The sequence below is a fragment of the Xenopus laevis genome, chromosome 4L, assembly GCF_017654675.1.
Source record: "Xenopus laevis strain J_2021 chromosome 4L, Xenopus_laevis_v10.1, whole genome shotgun sequence".
Lineage (NCBI taxonomy): Eukaryota > Metazoa > Chordata > Amphibia > Anura > Pipidae > Xenopus > Xenopus laevis.
In genome coordinates, this window is record NC_054377.1 from 98,755,864 (window position 1) to 98,781,509 (window position 25,646).

The window sequence follows — 25,646 nt, forward strand, 5'->3', positions numbered from 1 at the left end:
GATGGTTCCTGGGGGACGGGAACATGCCACCTCCTTAGGGTTTGGTATGAATCAGATTGCCCACATATGGATCACAGCCTGCACATGTTTTTATTATAATATTGGGTACTGGCAAGTAACAATATTATATTTGGGAATCTTGCCTGAAAATAGTAACCCCCTGCAGGGGTCGTAAATGACACGCTCCTGGGCACTCCTACCTCATGCATAAGGTAATGAGGAGAGTGTCCCAACAGGCAATAAAAAGGTGATAGACCCAGTACCCAATGTCATGCAAAAGAGGCTCCATACCCATGGATTGTATGCCCATTGTTTCCAAACTCTTGCCTCAGAGGACACAACAGGAAATTCTAAACTTGGTAAAGTAGGGCTTTCTTTGTGTTTTACTCCCTTTTATTTTATTTACTGTATTTGCAATGTTATGTCTTCTTTGTAATATATTCTTTTATATACATGCACTGTTACTTTTAATATTAAATACATCTTAATATGTTTTGTCCTTGTACTCTAACAAACTCATAGCTTATATGAATGCTTGTGCCTAAGTGTATTAACTCTCTGTATGTGCAGAAAGGGATAATTGCCTATTTATATGTTTAATAACTAGTACTGCTAGCAGAAAAGTGTGTTTGAATGTAAATTAACCCTTTGGCTGCTGGAGTGCTTGTGGAACTAGTAGGATCTTACCCTGATTAACTACCTTAGGAAAGAGTGATGCATTTCTGTAGTGTGAGTTATTACCTGTTATAGAGGGCAGGGGAATAGTCACATTAGGTTTCTATTGCCAGTTACATAGATGGTGGCAGCAAATTCTTTTTGTGGGTGTTGGTGTGTTTTGGGGTGTCTGATGTTAGTCTAACCTGTGTGTAAGGTGATTGAGAGACTGAGTGTAACCCCTTATAGCCAAACTCAAGAGTTATGTGTGGTTGAGAGTCGCGTTTTCGTGACATATACAGTATAATGCAATTTTTTTTACTGAACTAATATCTGTGTGTGTGACTGTACCAAATAATTTATAAAGTCTCAAATTGAAGATAAAAGTTTATCCTTAACTACAACCTGCTTCATTATTTGTAGAAAACTATGAATTTGTGCTGTGGCATACTAAGCATAGCAGGAGGGGCTCAAACTTTGGGTGGAGTGCAATTTCCAAGTTGTAACCATATGTATATGGTGGTTGGTGCATTCTTAGCAACTGGCACACACATACTGTATATTCATGCTTGTGGTTACTAACCAGATGTATTGTTTCAATACTGAACCAACAACAGATCACTACAGTGCAATTTTATTACACTGTAATGTGCAGTATCAATAGTAACCCTGTATCAATACTTGCATCACTATTCCCACTTCAGGGAGCCCTGTTGGGCCCTAATGTCTGGGTTAAGGCCTGACTCATAGCTGGCATTCCAATTCATTCCACAGATGTTCTGTTGGGTTGAGATACAGACAATCTACCAGCAAGTCATGTTTCTCCACTCTCAACTCAGTAAACCCATTCTGTATGGACATTGCTTTGTGCATGGGGGACATTACTGTGTTGAATCAGGAAAAAACCTTCACTATATTGTTGTCAATATCATTGTATATTGTAGCCTTAAGGTTTCATTTCAAGGGGACCTGAGGTTCAAAAAAACAAGGCCCCGGATTATTATTCCTCCCCTGCCAAACTTTGCTGTTGTCATTATGCATTCAGACAGATACTGTTCTCCTGGCATCTGTCAATTCCAGACTTTTCCATCAGACTGGCAGAGGTAGCGAAAACCATTTATCACGCCATAGTTGCATGACCACTACCAGTGACCTTAATACCACTCCAACTAACACCTTGCATTAAATAAGGTGATGTTAGGTTTGTTTGCCTTTGATCATCCATAAAAACCAGGCACTACCTATGAATATTCTTTGTGTTGACATTGCATCTGGATACTCCAACTCCATGCCAATTTAGATGGATATGGACATTTCATCAGCCATGTCTCATTATGTTGATCCTTCTTACTGTGACTGGATGCATAAACCTATGAGACCCTATACTGCTGTAATCTCTGAAGATGTCCAGCTACCATTAAACTACATTTCCTAGCATGTCATAATTGTTGGCTGTCAAGAGATGCTTTGTGCTGAGCTTCCAAGCACTGTAGAAAATATTGTTCCAAGGTACAAATTTCAAATTTAATGAGATATAGTTTGCTACCAGTCCCTATTCTACTAATATTATTTGGGGTCTTTTTACAAAGAAAGGATGCACATAAACTCAAAAACATTTAAATAGTCAGAATGACTTTTTTTATGGTACTCTTTGGGATATTACTTCTTATGCACACGGGTTAATTCATTTGGCAGTCATTTATACAGTGTATTCCAGGTAATTACTTGACCGTGGTTTAGATATATGTATTGTACCCTGTACTGTGTGTTTTTTGTGTTAAGGTCCTTTTGTTTGTACACACTGTATATTGTATTAGTTCTGCTACTCTAGGCATACTCTACTGCTTTTCTTTAATTAAATATGGAGTTATGTCCCTGCCTTTCTGTTGTTAAGGTATATGGACAGGAATGTATAGCTTATATTTATCATACTCCAACTTCCAATAGTGACAAATATAAATTATCAATATATTTTAAAGGCCATTCCATAACACTGAGTTTTGTTGTGAATTATATTTCATTAATGTATTATTAATTGGATGCTTTCAATTGCCTATGAATTAATAAGCACAACATATCACCCTAAATGTATTATACGATTATAATATTATAAAGCATACTACCAAAAAAATAAAATTTATGTTTTGACTAAAAGCATTACCAAAGGCATGGAAACCAATGCTAAAATTACAAAAAAAAACACTAATACATTGCTTAATTTTTCTATATTAAAGCCACAATATTTTCTTTATAAAGGCATTTGAGTATGGTCTGTCTTTAAGACTGTCCTGTCACTTTTGATTTTCTTGGGCAAAATGTTAATATAAGAAAGAGATTAATTCTACCAATAGTACCTCTGCTCCTAATTTAAAACAATGATAAACCACAGGCTGGGTGCTTGTAATCTGTGATGTATTAGAACAGTTAATCACATGCAGCCATTCTGAAAATCCAAAGCACTGTGCTGGAAGCATGAGACTCAGTGTGAATGTTAAATAGAATCCAAGAGGCATAGTGATATCCGCTAAAGTGAGCAGTGAATATCAATTGTTTTTCTAATTACAAACAGCTAAAGAACACTGCTGATGTGGATTTGTTCTTTGTTGAAATATACCTCATGTGCTTAGGACTCTGTATTTAAATTTGTGTCTTAAAATTTATGATTACTGTGCCACTTAGTAAATATATATAATTGTTGGAACATTTATTCCAAATTTTATTTATTATTTGGCACATTGCCTTTTATTTTTTTGTTGGCAAAATTTTAACCGATGTGTAAAGTCATGGGTTCTATGAATAAAACAATTAAAAACAAGGGGTAACCATAAAAATGAAAAATATTAATTACAAAACATTTGGTTCTATTCAGTATGTATAATTACTACACGTTTTCTTTAAAACTAAAGACACTGAAAATTTGCTAACCGATTCTGCTCTGACAAGCTTTAATAAGTGCAATGAAGAAACTCCCCGCTATTTAGTGTCGGTCTTACTGTTCTCAATCGACATTTGTGCAATCTGCATCATAAGTAGGGATGTCGCGGACTGTTCGCCTGCGAACTTGTTCGCGCGAACATCGACTGTTCGCGTTCGCCGAATGTTCGCGAACGTCGCGCGACGTTCGCCAATTTGGGTTCGCCTTAGCTGGCGTTTTTTTTTGCCATTTCTCCCCCAGACCAGCAGATACATGGCAGCCTATCAGGAAGCTCTCCCTCCTGGACCACCCCCACACCCCCTGGACCACTCCCCTTCCATATATAAACTGAAGCCCTGCAGCGTTTTTTCATTCTGCCTGTGTGTGCTTGGAAGAGCTAGTGCAGGGAGAGAGCTGTTAGTGATTTGAGGGACAGTTGATAGTAACTTTGCTGGCTAGTAATCTACTTGATACTGCTCTGTATTGTAGGGACAGAACTCTGCAGGGATTTGAGGGACATTTTAGGTTAGGTAGCTTTGCTGACTAGTAATCTACCTTCTACTGCAGTGCTCTGTATGTAGCTGCTGGGGGCAGCTGTCCTGCTGCTGATCTCTCATCTGCTGACTGCTGCCTGTAACCCAATAGTCCTTGTAAGAACTGCTTTTATTTTCTTTTTTGTTTTTTTTACTTTGCTACTGTAAGAGCCCAGTGCTATTAGTCTAGCTGTGTTGGGGAGTGGGACTGGTGTGCTGCTCCTCCTAGTAGTTCACCACTACCAGCATCAACCAGAGTCAGAATTGTTACAAAGTATCTTATTTGCACCTGTTAGCTGTTCTGAGCTCTCTGCCAAAAGCTAATTAAGTTAGAAACTGTTTTTTTCTGGCTGTTCAGTGCAGAGAAAAGAGGGACTGGTGTGCTGCTCCTCCTAGTAGTTCACCACCACCAGCACCAACCAGAGTAAAAATTGTTACAAAGTATCTTATTTGCACCTGTTAGCTGTTCTGAGCTCTCTGCCAAAAGCCAATTAAGTTAGAAACTGGTTTTTTTCTGGCTGTTCAGTGCAGAGAAAAGAGGGACTTTCCAGTACAAAAGAGGGACAGGGGGTTGAGTGGTCAAAAGAGGGACAGTTGGGAGGTATGCAAGTGCCACCTAGCTGTGTGAGCTTTTTCACATTCTGTCTAAATAACAATAATAATTCCGTGTCCGTAAACATCACCTGAGTGATGTTTTTACAGCAGCAATAATATATTCCGTATCCACTACTGTATACGTTGCCCTTGCAGGCATTGTTTGCCCAGTCTTTAACCAAGTGCCACCTAGCTGTGTGAGCGTTTTCACATTCCGTGTCCAGAAACATCACCTGAGTGACGTAGTGTGATTTCTGCCCTTTACAGCACAAAACGCAGCGCTGTGTCAACAATGTATTTTTCAGATACATTTTTGCCCTTGATCCCCCTCTGGCATGCCACTGTCCAGGTCGTTGCACCCTTTAAACAACTTTAAAATCATTTTTCTGGCCAGAAATGTCTTTTCTAGCTTTTAAAATTCGCCTTCCCATTGAAGTCTATGGGGTTTGCGACGTTCGCGAACCGTTCGCATTTTTGACGCAAGTTCGCGAATATGTTCGCGAACTTTTTTTCCGACGTTCGCTACATCCCTAATCATAAGGCCCAACAAAATGAAGATACAAGTGTTTTTTCTATTAAATATTATGTTTTATAGACATGATGGCATGTTAAACCCTCTGTAGTTAAACATTTATATTCTCATTCACAAGGCTGGCATAGGTAGTGACAGCCAAGTGTTTTTATCCCCCCCCCCGTTTACTGCTTTATAGGTACAATTGTTTTACTGCCTGTGTACATTTTTCTATGTCTGCTATGAGAAATAAGGGAGTCCTAAAATTAGTTATTATTATTATAAATTTATAAAGTGCCAATGCATTTTGCAGTGCAGTACAATAAATGGGTTTATACATTGAACATACATATTTAAATACAAAACCTCTAATGGATACAGGAGGTTAAGAGGGCACTGCCCAAATCTTACTATCTAAGAATAAATAAGGGGTAATTTACTGAGACTCCGGACACATGGGCAATAGCGCTAAGGGCCGCCAAAAGCACTTGCATCCATGGTCTGGCTGTGCAAAAAATCTGGCATGAGACAGAGCACAGCATCAGTTATTGAAAAGAAGCCCTGCTTACCCCTAATGAATACAGTACAGCTGAATGCAGGCAGTGCTGTGTTTATAGGGCAAATATAGTGTCTATACATGCCCAGAACTATGTCTGTTTTTTGCACTTTTCACCCTGCCCTGAAAATAGTGACTTCTTAAGTGTCCAAACTACCATATCACTGCTTGGTAAATCAAATGAGTTTTAAAATAAATGCCCACTGAAGGATTGGTTCTTTGGGTGAGTGGGTTGGGTGTTGGCATGATCATTGCTCCCTAAATATTAACAGCCCATTTTCCCAGGAGTTACTTGATTTTTCGCTCTTCTGTCACAATGCCTCATTCCCATATTTTCCAAGCTTCTCCAATGTGCGCATTTGCAGTGATGTAAACTGAGTGCATAAAGTGCTTCAAGAGCACTGTGGCATCACTTCAGGGTAAAGTCACCTCTGGGCTGTGAAAATCTTTAGCGTCACAGTGGGCACGATACATTACCCCTATAACCGACACAAATTCCATCCTACACAATTATGCCATATCATTTCAATATAGGTGTGGGATCCATTACCTGTAAACTCGTTTTTCAGAAAGCTCCAAATTACAGGATCTACCATACACACAAAATCAAATGAAATCAAATAATTCACATTTTAAAGAATGATTAAATTTTTCTCTGTAATAATAAAACTGTATCTTTACTTGATTCTAATTTAGATTTAAATAATCCTTATCGGTGGCAAAATAATACTATTGGATTTATTTATTGTTTAACTATTTTATATAGTACAATTAGGAGCAGATTTATAAAAATGTGAAATTAGTGAAAAACTCACCCTCTTTCTATGGGATTCTTAGGAGTATATATATCAATGGGTGAAAGTTAGAGATAAATCTGCCCCTTAAAATGATCCTGTCATGGGAAAACATGCCTTTTTCAAAATGCATCAGATAATAGTGCTGCTCCAGGAGAATTCTTCACTGAAATCCATTTTTCAAAAGAGCAAACTGTTTTTTAATATTTAATTTTGAAATCTGACATGGAGCTAGACATACAGTATTGTCCGTTTCCCAGGTGTCCCCAGTTGTGCTCTGATAAACTTCAGTCTCTCTTTACTGCTACACTGCAAGTTGGAGTGATATCACCTCCCTCCCTTACCCCCCAGCAGCCCATTAGCGGAACAATAGGAAGGTAACAAAATAACAGCTCCCTGGTAGATATAAGAACATGTTAACTCATGTCCCACTGCAACACTGCAATTCCATAGTGCAGCACTGACTCTTTCTGAAAACACATGACCAGGCAAAATGACCTTAGATGGCTGCCTACACACCAATATTACAAGTAAAAAAAAATACACTTGGGTTAAGAATTACATTTATATTGTAGAGTGAATCATTTACAGTGTAATTTAGGAATAAAAACTACACCATAAAAATCATGACAGAATCCCTTTAAAGTATGGAGATCCAAGTTATGGAAAGATCTGGACAACCGGTCTCATACCTGTAGTACTGTATGTAAATACTATCACAAAAAACCTTTAGAGCTTCATATATGTACTACTAGGGCAATACTGAAGCTTTATGCCATGTAATAAAAGATAGTCACGCACATTGTGCTTTACAAGAATACGGTGCATTTGTTAAAGCATTACAATGTTTCTCCTATTTCAGTTCTTGCTTTTATTGGATTTACTGCCTTTGTTCTGTATAATTTCACAGATAAAAGAATGTTGCTACTGGTGGGTAGTATCAAGCCCCTTTTCATCGCATTGGGATTCCATGATTTTATTTTATTAAAGTGAAAAATGGAGTGCATAAAAAAATATATATCTATATATGTTTGTATTTCTTGAGTGTGTGGATTTAATACTTTTTCACAAACTGATTTATTTCATGTTTCACTGGGAATGGGTCGTTGGAATGTTCATCTTGTTTTCAAGTATGTTCTTCGAATACTTATTAAGCAACTAGGATCACTGATAAAAGAGAACAACCATAAGGCTTTAGCTATTATACAGTAAAATGGCAGTCTGCACTGCTCTACAAAACAAAGCCTTTTCAATTAAGTATATTTTATGTGTTTGGGCTCAGAGCTGTTTTGTTTCATAAATTCATTGATGCTTGTACAATGATTGAGAGATGTCCAATTTAAAAAACAGATTATGGTAATTATTTCTACCCAGGAGCCTTTTTATGCTAAGAGACCAAAGTTGCACTTTCGATCATTTCTTTGATAACGTATATTTAATCATGCTGTGATTTATCTAGTCTTTGGATTAAAATATTAAAACAATAAAGATGTATGCTGGAGAATTACCTCTCTAGTGTGGTTTCAGTTACATTAATTTATATCTGAACTGTCAACCTTGTTTGATTTTTTTATTCGCCATCCAACAAATAGCAGATAGCATATAGACTTCAGAGGCAGAATTTAAAGGGGCACTATTGGGCATATTTATTATGCTGTCTAAAAAACAGTGGGATAATACACCACACATCACCAGGCTTTGCCGTGTATAAAACTTCGTAAAATGTTTTACTTGTTTTTTCTTAGAGTGACTTTTGTCAAAAGCTATGTAAAATAACGGTGGCAAATCTGGAGTTTGCATGGTGTAAAATTACACACACCTTGAAAAGTGTGTAATACCTCCAATATAACTTTTGCGGTTGTTACCCTATTAGTAGAAAACATCTTCTGCAATTAAATTCATGTTGAAATTCCTTTGCCAATCTACACCTGGTGAAAGGTCATTATTTCCTAAGGAAGGATCCTTCAGTTATGTTTTACAACACTGACATTCAGTTACTACTTCAGCAACAGATGGTTGCTGTTGTGTTTCTACAGCATTTTTAACTAGAAATTCTAGCATCAATGGAAACCAGTGAAGTGCCAAGAAATAGTAAGTATTATTCCACTGACACTATGAACTGGGCCTTTTATTTTCTATTGAAAGGACAAACAAAATGATATAGCTACACAGTCAAAACTCCACTGGTAGAAAGCTTAGGGACTTTAAGGTACATGTGTCCAAACACACTCCTGCACTTCCACATGGTTGGCAATATGTCAATCTGGCATCTTCTGATGAATGATGTGCAACTGCTACTTTAAAAAGTCACTAAAAAGACCTCGCTAATTTAAAGACCTCTCTGCCACCTGAGGCAGCTTTCTTCCTGTCCCTTCTCCCCCCCCCCTGCACTCACATTTCATCACTGGCAGCGGTCCAGTGTGTGTGTGTGTGTGTCCGTGTGTGTGTCCATGTGTGTGTGTCCGTGTGTGTGTGTGTCTGTGTGCTAGGGATCATTTTAAGGGATTGAACATGATGGCCTTTTGGTTTTTTTTCAACCAGAATTTACTATGAAAATGTGATCATACATATAATGACTATAATAAATGTTGTATAACAGCAATACGGAAGGCAAAGAAAGGAAATGAAGAGTGCATTGTGGCTGAGGTTAAGACTAACCCCACAAATTTTTTTAAAGGGATCCTGTCATCGGAAAACATGTTTTTTTCAAAACGCGTCAGTTAATAGTGCTACTCCAGCAATATTCAATTTTGAAATCTGACATGAGGCTAGACATTTTGTCAATTTCCCAGCTGCCCCTGGTCGTGTGATGTGTGCCTGCACTTTAGGAGAGAAATTCTTTCTGGCAGGCTGCTGTTTTTCCTTCTCAATGTAACTGAATGTTGTTTTTACTATTGAGTGCTGTTCTTAGATCTACCAGGCAGTTGTTATCTTGTGTTAGGGAGCTGCTATCTGGTTACCTTCCCATTGTTCTTTTGTTTGGCTGCTGGGGGGGAAAGGGGAGGGGGGTGATATCACTTGCAGTACAGCAGTAAAGAGTGATTGAAGTTTATCAGAGCACAAGTCACATGACTTGGGGCAGCTGGGAAATTGACAATATGTCTAGCCCCATGTCAGATTTCAAAATTGAATATTTGTTTGCTCTTTTGAGGAATGGATTTCAGTGCAGAATTCTGCTGGAGCAGCACTATTAACTGATTCATTTTGGAATATATTTTTTTTCCCATGACAGTATCCCTTTAAGTATAATAATAGTAAAAAGATATGGGTTGAGAGTGTTGCTCCTTTAATTAATGGTACCAGTATGGTTGTAACAGATACAGAAAAGGCAAATGTGCTAAATCAGTTCTTTTCTTCGGTGTATACATCAGAGGAGTCTGAGTTCCCAGGCTCACTTTATAGCTGCACTGATGGCTCATCTCAATTTAGTCAGTGGCTGACTCAGGATATGATTCATAAAGCTTTAATAAAAATGAATGTAAACAAGGTGCCATACACCCCCGGGTTCTAAGAAAACTTAGTTAGGTTTTATACTGGCCCCTATTTCTGATTTTCTCAGATTTGCTCTCATTTGCTATGGTGCCTATAGATTGGAGAAAACCTGATGTCATTCCAATATTTTAAAAGGGATTACGATCTCAACCTGGCAATTATAGGCCAGTAAATTTGACATCTGTGGTGGGCAAATTATTTGAAAGCTTTTTTGTCACGATCGCCGCCCGGAGCAGGTCCAAGAGCTCCGGGCGGCGCGTCCCTCCTTGCCGGCGTCGCTTCCAAAATGGCGGCGCCCATGGCCGCCACGTCGGCGCAAGGGCGTCAATGACGTCACAATGGCGCCAAATTCAAAATAAAAACGCCAACTAGACGCCAGAATGGCGCCCAAGTATAGGACTACTTTCCCTATAGTATCCTGGGTTTCCTGTGAAGCTTTATTGCTATATCTTGTTCCTGATTTATATTCTGACCCTTTGCCTGGACTTTGGACTTTGCTGATATCTGCCTGCCTGTGAACTTTTGCCTGGATCTCGACTACTCTTTTGATTAACCCTTTGGACACTGCGAACTTGCTCTCTCAAGAGGGCTTCCTCCTCGATCCTGACAACCTCCCTGGTGGGAGCATCCCAGCTCCCTGACATTTTTAAAGGATCACATTCAAATTTTTTCCTAGTTAATGGCATTATGAGCAGCAATTAGCTGCTTTATGAAAGATAGGTCATGACAGACAAATTTGATTGCTTTTTATGATTAAAATGCTGGACAGTGACTTTTTATGACTAAGATGCTGGACAGTGGGGGGGGGCAGTTGATGTGATCTACTTGTATTTTGCCAAAGCATTTGATACCGTGCCCCACAAACGACTGCTTTCTAAACTAATGTCTGTTGGGCTTAATAAAGTCGCTTGCACATGGATAGGAAACTGGCTACAAGATCGGGTACAAAGGGTGGTTGTTAATGGTAATGGAGTAAGGTTTTTAGTGGGGTTCCTCAGGGCTCAGTATTGGGTCCACTTTTATTTAACTTGTTCATTAGACCAGTATCATCCAGTTCAAGGTGGGTATATCCATAGATGATACTGACCCCTCTGCCACCGGAGGCGGCTTTCTTGCTTTCCCTCCTACCCCCTGCACTCACCTTTTCAGCACCAGCAGTGGAATTGCGCTCTCTGCACTAGAAGAGCCAACTTTTAGTTTGAAAACCAGAAAAGTGGCTCTTAAAGTTACTGATTTAAGAGTGATTGTGCCAGTCTGTTGCATGGCATTTAAAGGCCATTAGCATGTGATTTTTGGTCTGTTGAGGCTATTGATGCAACTACTGTGGGAACCCTAGAATTACTGAATGACTGCATGAAAGTACCACTTATAGTACATATGACAAGCAATACATGACTCAACATGACCCCCCAGATACCAGTCCTGTGAATCTGCAGTAGATTGTTCTCTTTTTAATGACTTTTGAAAGGAAGGGACATACTGTAATTCTAAAAAAAATAAAATCACCCAAACATTACATTATTTAATTATATTTATTTCACAAATAGTTTTTACAATGTTTTGCTTAGAACATTTGAGGTTTGTAAACGCCCCTGCTGCAAATAACTCAGTCATGCTGTTTGTCATTAAAAACCATTGACAATTCTGGAATCCTGTATCTAATATAGAAGTATCAAATGTCCATTACATTTTACTATATTGTTTTATCATTGACAACATCATAGTACACATTACTTTGCTGCATGGTGAACAACGTAGACATGGAGGCCTATTTATCAACAATCTCTTTTAAATGGTTTTAGAGATCTGCATATAAAAAGTACAAATGAAAAAAAAAAAACACTGAACAATGTGCTAAAAAATGTGAATGCCCTGAGTTTTTCAGACAATTACTAGCAAAGATAAAATCAAAAACTTCTGAAGGTTCAAATAGATTAAAAATGTTCCAACAGGATCAGTGCAGCTCCTATAGTACCTCAACAACTTAGTTAGTATAGATATGGGTATATATAATTTATGTGAAAGTATGGAGGGGTGTGTGTATGGATGCTGGGCTTTCATTTGGAGGGGTTGAACTTGATGGACCTTGTCTTTTTTCAACCTAGTTTAACTATGTAACTTTTATCTGGCAAATGTATGAATAAGAGTTTTTTTGTGTGGGGGTTATTTATCAAAAGGTTTTAGTTTAGAGTTTGATTTACCTTAAATGAACTGTATTGAACTCACAACTCAAATGGTTTCTAATTTAAGAAAAAACTTGAATGAAACAACCCGAAAACTCAAATTAATCGAGTGTGAGATGCGCTTGGAGATTGCTGAAGTCTCTTACCTCCCAGTGCGTCTCTCCTTACCTGTTGGTGCGCAAGTGTGCACTTCTGGTTTTGCGTCCTGTGTGACGCAGCGCGTCATGACGTCGTACAGAGGCGCCAGTTTTTTAATTTTGGCACCAAAAAAGGCCTGTCCTGCATTTTTTTTCTATGCCCAAACTGGTTCCAGTTTACTAATCCTGCCTAAGCTTTGTTACTATCTGTGAATTTCTGTTATTTGACTCTTTTGCCTGATTCTCGACTATGATTTCTGTTGCCTGCCTTGAACCTTTTGCCTGACTTTGACTACGTCTTTTCTTCAATTCTGCCAGTACCTCGCTTACGATTTTTTCCATGCACTTCCTTGTTGGATTTCGCAGCAGAAAGCCCGGGGCCCCAAAAGGGTGTTGGCAAACACCAGACACCTGTGCATCCGCAAGGTACAGTCACAGAACAAGGTTCCTGACAACGTGGTTATTACATCGAGTTTTCTTCAGGACAAAAACTCGATTTGCTTAAATTGATCGAGTGTCACGATCGGCACCCTAAATCCAGAACAAGTAAAAAGAGTTCTGGACAAGCAAAGGGGCACGATTGTTTAAAAAGGATTTTGGATGGAAAGGAAAAATTATAAATGAAGATTTGGTGTCCATTTAATCTATTTTTTATTACCCCAAAAAGTCAAAGAAAGCCTTCAATTAGATAAGTTAATTAGTAAAATAATTAGTAAAGTTAAAATGTACCAGACTGTAACTGAAAAAAATGCTTTGTTCTTATAGAAAAATTCACCATTATAATTTGTTTTTAAAGGGAAAATTAATAGAAAGTGTATAGTAAAAAACACACTTAAAGATAGTCCAACCTTTTTTTATTTAATGTTTTTTTTTAATAAAGATGTTGATGCATTTTTTTAAATATTCATATCTATTTTTTGACAGTAGTTTTCTCATACTAAAGGTACCCAGTTTTTCCCTCATATTTTAAAGCTACCATGTACTGATTTTTTTTGATTTTCTAAGCTTTCTTGAATCACCCTGTCAATTAATCCTGCTAACACAATTAGCTAGATGCCATTATTGGGCAAGCAATAGGTATTAAACCATCTATGGACATCAGCACTTGATGTTATGAAGTGGCTATCATGCAGTGCGTGTCATGTTCACTGGCAACACTACATGGGATTTGTAGAACCCTTAATTTAAGTATAACTCTTGCATACAATAGAGCCATCTGGCATTAGCCTAAGGGCAAATCCTTCAGTTACGTAAAGGGTCCATGACATGCTCTGCTGTAAAGAAAGCTTGGATCTCATTCATACAATATAATGTGACTACTCCTTTATGAAAGAAGTGAATGTGATATGTAGTCATGCCATGATCCATATACAAAAGTGACTTTTGCAAATGTGTAAATCATTTTTATAAAGACTACTCAAAACACTGTACATTTCATTCAGGCACAAGTAGAAAGAGTCTTTTTAATAGGCATGTTTTTCAGCAATAGCCTTTATGAAGCAATTAATTATGCCGGAGCTACAAAACAGTTTAATTACACACAGCATGATATCTAGCTTCCAGTGAAACAACGTGAAGAAATCAGAGCTATCAAAGCCACAGCAAGTACGTATACTTTTTAATAATGGAATTGCCTAACAAATGATTGTTGCAAATAGTTATGACCATTACAAAGGTAATAGTCATATTATAGGAAAAAGAAAGAAAACAAATATATTATTTAAATGGTGGTAATTCTTATTGTAAAGTCAGTTTATTAACTTTGAGTATTTCATTGCACAAGTGGTAATTTTATTTTATTTATTTCTTTACGCTCTTTTTCTACGTAACTAATTTGGACAATTTAAGTATTGATATGTTATACTAGAAATTAACTTTAGAGTTTAGCATTTTTCTGGCCTGGCATTTTGACAAGTAGGGAGTTTCTACCAATAGTAGTCCATTGCAACTGCTGCAGCTGACTCTCCCTCCTTTAATGACATACAGTATGATGGTAATGCTCCCTTGCCTTGACATAGAAAGCAGTATTTCTCCCCCAGGACAGACTCCTTGATCTGTTGTGAGATAATGTAGACTGTAGTACTTTCTTGGACTGACTCTCTGATCTTTTGTGAGTTATCTTTTAGGATTTCTCTCTGTTAATTAATGATAATTATGGAAACATATGGTGCAGATTTACTAACCGGCAAAAATTTGGCTGCGACCGCTTTGAACCTATCACAACACTTCGCCAGACGAAAATTCGCTGGAACAATGATAATTTATTAAAATGCAAAGCTTCGTCCTTTCTGACGGACGCTGGCAAATTTTTGCTAGCGTTACTTGGACAATGCAAGCAAATCAAATCGAATATGTGTTAGCGTTCAATTCTCAGGCTAATTTGCATACGTCAGGAAATTTAAAGTTGAACGGACGTCTTTATGTTACATGTTGAATCAAATACATTACATTTATACTGATAAGTAGACATGTCCAGGGAAATTTAATAAAGTCAATAGAGTTGCTATAATGCCCTACACATGAGCCCACTGTAAAATAATGTTCTATATGCTAGAAAATGTATGGGGGAAACTGGTTACACAAAAATATTTTTTTAGGACTTTTGCAGGCTATCACCCTGAAAAAAGGAAAAGATGCCAGCGTTTTTTAAACTTAGAAGTTTTTCCACTCATGATGTAAGTAACAGAAGATTGAGGAAGATCTATGTACTCCTTTGCACTTCGCTTGGTCTGAGCTGGTGAAGGCAAGTCTGGTGATAGAGGTAGCCTTCAATAAAATCGGCTTGCAATAGAGTTTGAATCGCCGCTAGCGTCTATCTCTTTCTCTAGTGAATTGGCGCCTGCACCCGTTAGTAAATCAGCAAAGTCCCTGCGAGCGGCAACGCTGGCGAAACCTCACAACTTTTGTGAATGAGCTGTTTAACACATTGTAGCAAGATAGCACAATGTTTATATGAAGTTACAATTGTTTTTATGGATTAGAATATGGTATGGTTTTAGAAGTGTATCTGTGTTAGGATAAGATATTGTAATGTTGCCACAAAGTGTTATCTTTGGGGGGAGAAAGACCATACCTGCTTCTCTCTTTGGTATGGTCTTTCTCCCCCCAAAGATAACACTTTATTTTTTCACTTAGGATAGGACTGACGCTTGGACACTGCCTTGAAGGGCATGTCCGCTTATGCATGCTTTGTACAAACTTTGTAACTAAAAGTGTCTTTTATTAAAAGTTACAGTTCAATTGTGCAAAAATGTTTTCCCAGGGGACTAAATATTGGAGTGGAATATATATATTCCAGTCACCAAATTGTCATACAACAATGTTTCAGTAAACTGTGCCCCCATGAAAGATGATAAATATATGAAAAATAGTGTGCTTGCAAGCTCTTTTTATTACCAGATTAACAGATTTATATGAATTCATTTGAATGTTGGGCACACCTGGGCCAGTGCTTGGTATATTTACCCAAATGGCCTAAGTGCAGCACAGCTGAAATTTTACATTTTGAGTATAAACATGAATACATCACCGCAGATGCATATAACAATGGGTGTGGCTATAAGGGGGTCTCTTACTTGACCCCAAAACAGCCTCGAAATCTCAAAATGCTGCAGCCACATTTTTATGCTAAGAAAAACCACGAACAGTTACATATCAACAACACTTTGGTTTACAGATGTCAAAAGGTTAGTTTCCCCCAATTCACCAAGCTCTCCAACAGTGCCAAAATTATAACCCGGAACAATGTTGTTCTCTATAAATATATATTGAATAAAACAGCTTTAGTAGTATGTGCCATTGGGTAATCATAAATAGAAAATTGCCATTTTAAAAAATAAGGACCACCCCTTTTGATCATATGATTCACAGTGAACACAAACAAACCAAACAAAACATACTTGTTAGGTCACATGAACAGACAGAGTTATGTCTTTTGCTTCCATACTTCTTCCTGAAATAGTTAGAGCTGCAGAATTTCTGGTCAGGTGAACTCTGAGGCAGCGAATAGACCATCACGAATGTTAGTTCAAGGCAAGAGATGTAAAAGGGCAATATTTACTTAAATATATATATTAGTTTGGTCATTAATGTGACACTTAATTTGATATAAACTATCTGTTGCTTAAGTATTCATTTTGGGGGTATAGCTTTACTAATTCACACAAAATTCATACACAATTTATTTCTGTTAGTAACATTTAAATAGACAAACTTTTCCTTTTAGCACGCAAAGAGTTAAAGTACAGTTACACCCCCTTTTATACAGGCTATGGTTTTGTTAAAGGAGAACTAAAGCCTAAAAATGCAAATGACTAGAAATGAAACTTAGGGCATATTTATCAAGGGTCGAATTTCAAATTGAAGAAACTTCAAAATTCAAACTCAAATAGACCAACCGAACTTTTTTTTGTCGAATAGGTCAGTTTTCGATCAAATAGGTCCTTATTCGGCCAAATTCGAATCATTTTAATTGAAGGAATAGAGCATTCGATCGAATTCGATTCGAAGTCCACCAATTGACTCCAAATAGGTTCTAGGAGGTCCCCACATAGGCTAAAACAGCAATTTGGCAGGTTTTAGATGGTGAATAGTCAGTCGAATTTTTAAAGAGAGACAGTACATTTTTTTCAAATTCTAATCAAATTTGGACTATTCCCTAGTTGAAGTACACAAAAAATAGCTTGAAATTCGAATTTTTTTCATTCAAAAATCCACCTTGACTTTTGATAAATCTGCGATAATTCAGTAATAGGCTGGCACCACTCCGGAACAACCATCAAAAGTAAAATCCAAGAGCCAAAAAATTGAGTATAAAAATATAATTCTTTATTTTACATTACATCTAAAAGGATAAAGCCTGATGCGTTTCGTGTCACGCAGGGACACTTAATCATAGGCTAATTATCTTGAGATACAAACAAAGTATTTAAAGGAAAAGGAGCCAATAGGAGATCACTTAGGCAGAGTTAGTGAAATTGTCTAAGTCAGACATTGTTGTCTCTAGTGGCCAATTCATAGAATACACAATATCAATTATTACAAATAATGCAATTCCACAAATAGTACAAATTCATTATATGTAAAAAGATTTAGATGCATAATGTAAAAGGTTTTTTGTGTATAATGATAGTCAATATGATTATATAAATATATGAGTAAATAAATACAATATAACAATATATAGATAAATAAATAAAGGGTTTCGTTAGATAAAGCAAGAGATATCAAATTCGAAATTTAACCCCATTGGTTGTCTGGTTGCTAGGTGAAAAATCCATTTTGCTTCTTTTTTTAGGAGATCTGGAACTCTACTTCCTACACGACTATTAGAAACAATTTTATCTATGGCTATTACACTTATAAAAGACAAATTTCTCTTGTTGCAGTCCGCAAATTGTTTTGCTATAGGAGTTACACGTTTCTTTTGAAATATTAAGTATATGCTCCCTAATCCTATCTTTCAATTTATGGCCAGTTTGACCTACATATTGTTTTTGACATTTAGTACATGTTAATAAATAAATAAATAACATTCTTAGTATTTCAATTGATGTAGTGTTGTATATTATAAGATTTATTTGTGGTGGAGGAGGTAAAAACTGATGTTTTCTTCAAAAATTTGCATGCAATACATCTACTTGCACCACACTGAAAACAACCTTTAGTTTGTAACCATGTGCTTTTTTGTTCTTGAAATTTGATGAAACTTGGTGTAAGTTTATTCCCTAAGGTTTCTGTTCTCCTAGGGATAAATGTATGTCCTCTTTCAAGGATTTGTTTCAAAATAGGGTCAGTTTCTAGAATCACTAAGTTTTTCTGGATAATATTTTTTATCAGATTAAATTGGGGACTATATGTTAGTATCCACAATAAGGTCCCAGTATTATCTTCCACTTGTACAGGTCTCTCTTATTAGTGTTGGAATTATTTGGGTAGTTATTGATGTTATCACTATATTTCTTAAATAGATCATGTCTTTTAATTTTTGCTGCTCTTTCAAAAGCTCTGTCCAAAATATTTCCATTATTATTTTGATAAATCTGCCCCTTAATGAAGCAGCCTAAAGGTTCAGCATCTCTATAGTAGTAGTCATTAAGGCCTTCATCTTTTTCCATCTTGGATTTTGTTAGGAGTGTCTGCTACATGCAATAAGCAGCTATTGAGAAGCTAAGTTTAGGGGTTGTCGAAAATCATTAAGCAGAAAATGAGGTTGGCCTGTCATATAAGTTGATGTTAGAGGGCTGAATATACAATTATGATGCTAATTGTCCTGGTCTCTGACCTGCCATGTGTCAATCATCTGAATCATTTGCTAATCACCCTTATATTACATTAATGTTACATTTATATAATCTTTATTCAGTATACTGTGAGTGGGTCCCTAAACTCAGTAACTGACAGCACCACAGAACATATACAGTGAATCAGCAGAAAAGAAGATGGAGAGCTACAGGGGCATCTTTGGAGCCACAGATCTTTATTGTGGTAAATGATGGAGTGTTTTTCTTATTACAGGAATTATATTAGCTATGAACAAGATAAGTTTGTTCTAACGAAATTCCACCATCTGTTTCTGCTCTCTCTCCTGATTAGGCCACACCAGTCTGACCAATATAATATGCAAAATCGAAGTAGGATGGAGCACACAATATAGCAGCTTTTACTGCAAAAGATTTATTGAGCACAACATGTTTCGCATCTTCATGGATCCTTTTTCAAGTTTAAAATACAAAAGGTTTCTGTGTTCATTTTGTATTTTACACTTGAAAAAGGATCCATGAAGATCCGAAACATGTTGTGCTCAATAAATCTTTTGCAGTAAAAGCTGCTATATTGTGTGCTCCATCCTACTTCGATTTTGCAAATTATATAAGCTACTATTTATGTCACTTGATATTTGAATGTCAATAGTTTACACTGAATAATATTGAATAATATACTGTTTATCTTTAGTTTTCCAAACTACAGTATAAAATCAATACTCTGTATACAGTATATTCAAAAAAATAGTTATTAAATCCTATTAAAGTTAATAATTTCCAGCAGAAACACACCACATTTTCTATTTTCACAGTCAGTTATCACACAGAACTTTGAACTGAAAAAAGGAAAGCATTAAAAGATGTATGTATTATTAAAAGACAGATTTCAGTGTCAGTGTCACACTGATCTTGTTATGTTTATAAGTTACTCCTGCTTAGTATATGTGAAGCTAAAGTTATAAAGGAAAAAACACTAACATATGCAAATAAATACTGTACAAAATTTATAAAAGCATTGCGATTTGACTAAATTGGAGATAAAGGGGTGCCTGTGCATGCCAAATACGAGAAATGTCACAAGTTTCACATCAATACATTTGTGAGTATCTTGTGGAAAAGCAACAGCAACCAAATGTTATATTACAGGGCAGTGTGGAAAGAGCAATATCAGACCCATGTCGTTGACTTTTAAATTAACTTTCATTATGATGCAAAGAGTGTTATTTTGAGACAATTTGCAATTGGTTTCTTTTTTTTTCTATTTGTGGGTTTCAAGTTATTTAGCTTTTTATTCAGCTCTGTAGTTAGCAATTTCAGAAATCGTGTTGATAGGGTACAAATTACGCTAGCAAACATGCAATTGTTTGAATAAGAGACTGGAATATGAATAGGAGAGAGCCTGAATAGAAAGATGAGTAATAAAAAGTAGCAATAATAATACATTTGTAGCTTTACAGAGCATTTATTTTTAGATGGGGGCCAGTGACCAACATTTGAAAGCTGGAAAGAATCAGAAGAAGAAGGCAAAGAAGAAGGCAAATAATTCAAAAAAACTAAAAATAAAGAAAAAATTAAGGCCACATGAAATATTTCTTAGATTTGGTCATTCTATAACATAAAAACTGAAACAATTGCACTAAAAATTTTAGTTAGGATTCTGTTATTTCCACATGTGGAGGCCTATTTAGTCTAATTTAGTCTAATTTTAGAGGTTTTTGAAACCACGACTAAAAAGCCAAAGCCAAAAACCAGCTACAAAAACACCCAAAAACACTAAAACCATGAATTAAAAATTCCAGTTGTAAAAGCAACATCTGCAATTGACTTCTACATGATTTCAACAGGATTTATCTGGAATATTTTTCAGATTTGAAATTGTCACAGGTTTGTTGCATAATAAATCCTGGAAAACTTACATAGCTACATAGTTAAATTGGGTTGAAAAAAATCCATCAAGTTCAACCCCTACAAGTAAAAACCCAGCATCCATACACACACCCCTCCCTACCTTCACATAAATTATATATACTGTGGTGAGGTCACTACTAGGATACCTGGGAAAGTCCAGGACGGAGCTTATTTATGCTCCAGGTTCCTAACAGAGTGGTTCTGGGACTGCTAGTCCAGCACGGGTGTTTTGAGTTGTCCTGAGGCATCTCTGGTGGTTAATTAAAAAGGCAGCTCAAGCCTGAGTGAAAAAAGCTCCAGCCTGGAGAAAAAGACAAAGCGAAGCTGCCTGTGTGAGAGAGAGAACGATTTTTGAATCACTACAAGATTGGAACTTTTGTTGTACTTTATTTTCATATGTTTGGGGAGACAGGCGGTAGGCCTACTCCTGGTTAGTTAGGAGAACTGACCTGTATTAGTTCGAAGCCCATTAAGTGGCAAGGAGTTTATTTTGAACTGTTTATGTTGTCTTGCTGCAAGTGCGAATAAAGAGACTATGCTCTCATGAGTTATGCTTGTGCCATGGGCCGTGTTATCCCCAGAAAGCTGATCCCAGCTGCCTAAACCCTTACAATACCCATATCTATACTAACTACAGAATTTAGTATCACAATAGCCTTTGATATTATGCCTATTCAAGAAATCATCCAAGCCACTCTTAAAGGTATTAACAGAATCAGCCACCACAACATCACCCGGCAGTGCATTCCACAACCTCACTGTCCTGACTGTAAAGAACCCCCTACATTGCTTCAAATGAAAGTTCTTTTCTTCTTGTCTGAAGGTGTGGCATCTAGTGCAGTGATCCTCTTTATGGGTAAAAAGGTCCCCTGCTATTTGCCTATAATGTCCTCTAATGTACTTGTAAAGTTTAATCATGTTTCATCCCAAGCGCCTATTTTCAAGAAAAAACAACCTCAACCATGACAGTCTCCACTCATAATTTAAGTCTTTCATCCCTCTAACCAGTTTAGTTGCACTTAGTCTCTGCACTCTCTCCAGCTCATTTACAGTAAATCCCTCTTAAGGACTGGAGTACAAAACTGCACTGTATACTCCAGGTGAGGCTATGAAGAGGCATAATTATGTTTTCATCCCTTGAGTAAATGCCCATTTTTATGCAAGACAGAACTTTATTTGCTTTAGTGGCCACAGAATGACACTGCCCAGAATTAGACAACTTGTAATCTACAAAAACCCCTAGATCCTTCTCAGTTAAGGGAATCCTGTCATCAGAAAACATGTTTTTTTCAAAACGCATCAGTTAATAGTGCTACTCCAGCAGACTTCTGCACTGAAATCCATTTCTCAAAAGAGCAAACAGATTTTTTATATTCAATTTTGAAATCTGACATGGGGCTAGACATTTTGTTAATTTCCCAGCTGCCCCTGGTCATGTGAATGATCTGGAATAAACTTGTCATTCAGCATATTTACAAACCTACATATAGCTTTTTCTGTCTAGACAACCCATTACCCCAGTCAATGTCTGGATAATCGTAATAACTTGACCCAGCTGTGAAGCCGCTTCTATTTGTACAGCAGAGGTTACTACTTTTTCTTTTTAACTTTGCATTACTTAGTGGAGAATTATATCTTAAGTTAGTATCTAGTATAGGTAAATCTAAAAAAACAAAAAAAACAAAAACAAAACAGTCATCCCATACTGTATGTAGCTGGAGTGTCAGAGACACTGGGGAGACAAAACAACTGCTCTCCAAGCGAATGGCTCAGCATAGGAGGGCAAAACTCTACAGGGCAAAACTCAGCTGTCTTTCTACACCTAAAAGACAAGGGACATTCCTTTGAAGATAGCAAGGTCCAAATCTTGGATAAAGAAGACCTGGTTTGAACGAGGCGTGAAAGAGGCGATTCATGTCAAGGTGGAGAAACCATCACTGAACAGAGACAGAGGCCTTCGACACCACCTGTCTACTACATACAATGCTGTTCTAACATCTGTACCCAGAACACTTCACACATCCATTCATGCAACTCTCACAAGTAACACCTGTTTCTAGGAGTTGCATGACACATTGGATAATCCTATCACAGTAACTACACAGAATCTACACCTCTGTGAATTTCTTCAAATGTCACCTCTTTGAAGAGTTACAATGTGCCATTGTGATTGGATTAGTGGAAGAATTTTTATGCCGAGAATTTCCCACACCAGTCAGTTGAACTGAAGAAGCTGCTCGGATGAGTAGTGAAACGTCTTCATTGATTACTCAGCAAGTCCATTTGTTTTTAGATTTACCTGTACTAGATATACCATGACTAGGGGGGATTGTGGATGCACACCTAAGGCCAATTTCAAAAAGTTTACACAGAGAGGTAATATTCCTTTTTTACTATGATTAGAGATAAATAAGTTAGGGACCACCATGTGGGGTTTTACCTTGACATGGTATGGTGGCTTATCAATGTTATGATCATAACTTTGTAACAAAAAACCCTGTTTCAAAATTACATGCACTTGCATATTTACTTGAATTATTTAGACAGGGCTTTAAACTTTTTGAAATTGGCCTCAGGTGTGCATCCACAACCCCCCATAGTTATCTAGATATACCATGACCTGGATGAATGAAAATTTTCATAGTCATCTTAAGTTAGCATTAGCCTGTTTTCCATTTAACAGAGGGAGCTCCTTAGCTGGTAAACCGTATGCCCCCTTACTCCTCCCCCCTGACCCTTTACTAATCCTACTGCCCCATTTACCCTATCATCTCCATAATCTCACCCCCCTTGCCTATTTCAAACAATCCTTTAACCTTTTAGCCATTCTTTCCCCTAGCACAGTGGACCACCTTCCATTGAGGTGCAATCTGTCATGACTGTATAGGTTGTACCCCAAGAAAAAATCATCCCAGTGCTCTAGCAACCCAAACCCTTCCTTCCTACACCAAGACTTGAGCCACGTTACCTAAGCTCCCTCTGCCTTCCTAAACTTGCACATGGCACAAGCAAAATTTCTGAAAAAATTTCATTGGAAGATCTTCCCTTAATCTTAGAGTCAAGATCAATGAACTCGCTCTTTAAAGGGCAAGTCAACTGCAATAAAAATGTGCCTAATAAAAGAAAATATGATTCTAAGCAACCTTGCAATATACAATAGACAATTTTTTTCCTAATTTTGGTTTTGTACATTACCACAATAAATCTTGAAACAACTCAGATGCAGTTGAACTGCAAACTTTGAGCTTTAATTCAGTAGGTTGAACAAAAGTTTGCATAAAAATGTGAGGAGCTGAAGATTTAGGTAGAACCTCCTTTAAAAACTCCTTTAAAACTCCAGTGGTTTGAACTCCACTTACAGAGCCCCCACTAACTCCTGTGGTTGCAACTCCACTTACAGATCCCCCACTTACAGAGCAAACACTTAAGAGCAGCTAAACGCTAGAGCAAGCTGTTTCTATTTTTGCAGATGATACTAAATTGTGCAGAACTATAGGTTCCATGCAGGATGCTGCCACTTTGCAGAGTGATTTGTCTAAATTGGGAAACTGGGCAGCAAACTGGAAAATGAGGTTCAATGTTGATAAATGCAAGGTTATGCACTTTGGCAAAAATAATATAAATGCAAGTTATACACTAAATGGCAGTGTGTTGGGGGTTTTCGTAAATGAGAAGGATCTAGGGGTCTTTGTAGATAACAAGTTGTCTAATCCTGGGCAGTGTTATTCTGTGACTACTAAAGCAAATAAAGTTCTGTCTTGCATAAAAAGGGCATTAACTCAAGGGATGAAAACATAATTATGCCTCTTTATAGATCCCCGGTAAGGCCTCATCTGGAGTATGCAGTTCAGTTTTGGACTCCAGTCCTTAAGAGGGATATAAATGAGCTGGAGAGAGTGCAGAGACGTGCAACTAAATTGGTTAGAGGGACAGAAGACTTCAATAATGAGGGGAGACTGTCAAGGTTGGGATTGTTTTCTCTGGAAAAAAGGCGCTTGAGAGGGGACATGATTACACTTTACAAGTACATTAGAGGACATTATAGTCAAATAGCAGGGGACCTTTTTACCCATAAAGTGGATCACCGTACCAGAGGCCACCCCTTTAGACTAGAAGAAAAGAACTTTCATTTGAAGCAACGTAGGGGGTTCTTCAGTCAGGACAGTGAGGTTGTGGAATACACTGCCGGGTGATGTTGTGATGGCTGATTCAGTTAATGCCTTTAAAAATGGCTTGGATGATTTATTGGACAGACAGAATATCAAAGGCTATTGTGATACTAAACTCTATAGTTAGTATAGGTATCGGTATATATAATTTATGTGAACGTATGGAGGGATGTGTGTATGGATGCTGGGTTTTCATTTGGAGGGGTTGAACCTGATTTAACTATGTAACTATGTAACTATGTAAGTTCCACTGGAGTCTCAGGGGTTCTATTTATACAGTCTGTTCAGGTGCACTAATCAAACCCCACCCCCTCAAACTGAGGGAAAACTAATTGCAAAGTAAAGCAGCTTGTGACAAACTTGCTTCAAGCACACTAGCACACCAAACTTTGCTATTTAGCACCCAAGACAGAAAAACAAACTATAAAAAATTAAACCACAGTAAAAATACAACCTTACTATAAAATAACAGTAAATAACAAATACTTATCCTTTTCAGTTGATTTGTTTGCTTTTAGTTGCTTTTTCCAGTCAGCAGCCTGTTAGTAAGCCAAGTGGTGCTTTTTTTCTACTACTTTTTTGGATATTTGGAGTCAAAAAGACCAAACCGAAAAAGTTGCCATTTATTAAATCGGCCCCTTAGAAGCACATTTATTAAAGGCTGAATTTTAATGGTATTAGAGCTTTTTAAAACCACAATTAGATTTACTAAAAGGTAAAACAGACAATTTGTTAGTGAAAAAGCTCAGTGCTAGAGAAGTTTCATGACATTTCGCCAGATGAATTCTCACTCAGGCAAACAATCGTTACTCCACTCCATTACATTACCCTTTTCGCAGAGTTATACCTGGTGAAGTGATAAGATGAAGCTACATCATCAACATTATTATGTCAGTGACATCATATCCTGTATGCCAACAAGGTCATTCAAAATTACA